Source organism: Echinops telfairi, unplaced genomic scaffold (genome assembly GCF_000313985.2).
Source record: "Echinops telfairi isolate 266 unplaced genomic scaffold, ASM31398v2 ScPeMD7_7469;HRSCAF=8507_1, whole genome shotgun sequence".
NCBI lineage: Eukaryota > Metazoa > Chordata > Mammalia > Afrosoricida > Tenrecidae > Echinops > Echinops telfairi.
The window spans coordinates 134,816,067-134,817,433 of NW_022111373.1; positions in this window are offsets into that span (position 1 = coordinate 134,816,067).

Here is a 1,367-nt window from a genome sequence, read left to right on the forward strand (position 1 = left end):
TGTTTTTGCGTGGTGTGAGCAAATTTTGAAGCAAAGTCACTAATCAACACCCAATAAAGTGCCTTGTCCATATTAGAAACTCAATCTATTTTTGATGAGCAATATATAAATTAATCAACTGTGCTTCAGCACAAGAGTTATGAAATATTTTAGAATGGGAGAGGGAACTCAAGAGATTATTAGCAATAATCAATGAGATTTTTTTCTTAAACTAATAGCTGAATTAACTTCATCACTTTCCATGCTATGACATTCAATTCAATTCCCAACTCAAAGGATTCCCAATAAGAATACATTACTGGCCTTGAAAAGATAAGGATCTAATAGTAAAAAAATCCACCTTCATGGAGATACTTATACTCTACCTGGTTTGGACCAGGTAATCTCTATTCAATAGGAATGTCTTTAGTTGATTAGCTGCATTATTATCTTATGTGACAATGCAGTACTTACACATAAAAATGAATCAATTGTTCATACTGCTTGTTCCTTTGTTTCCTATTCTCAAAAAATAATATCTCTTTAGCATATTTTCATAACAAGTTGGTAAAATAATAGTTACCCTTGGTAGGGTAGAGGTTATGCGTTAGGCTGCTAACAACAAGGTCAGCAGTTTGAAATCACCAGCCACTTTGCGGGAGAAAGACAAGATTTTCTGGTCCCATAAAGAGTTAGTCTCAGAAACCCACAGGGCAGTGAGTTTCTAAGCTGTTCTATAGGGTCATCAAGGGTCGGAAATCGATTTGATAGCAGTGAGGGTTTTTAAATTATACATTTAACTGCCACTTGTAATATTTGATAGCCAGTAGCTTTCCTTTTATTATTCATTTATCTTTGGAATATTTTCAAACCAGTTGAACCAGGACGGAAATCATTTATCACTTCAAGGCTGATGAAGGGGGGAAACTGTTTCCTTTCATTGTTTGTGCTTGTTAGGCATCATCAAGTCTGTTCTGACTCATCACCAGTTTACATACAACCGCAGCAGACACTTTCAGTACTATGCCAGCCTCACAATTGTTATTATGTTCGAGCCCATTCCTGAAGTCTCTTTGTCAGTCCTGTGTCATTCCATCTCATTGAGGGTCTGTCTCCCTCTTTTGCACTGACCTTCGACTGAACCAAGCAGGATGTCTTTTTCCGGAGACCAGAACATGTCTGAAGTATGTATGCCTCTGATTTTTTTTTAGAAGATTAAAGACATATTTATTTATATTCCGCAGGATTAAATACATGGAAAGTGGCTCTCTGTGGGAGCAGTTTGTCCCACATTATAAAGATATCCTCAATAAGGGGGCAGGGCCAACTTTGACCAAGGCAAAGGAAGATGATGGGAGATGTAAAAGAGTTACAGATAACAATGGTAA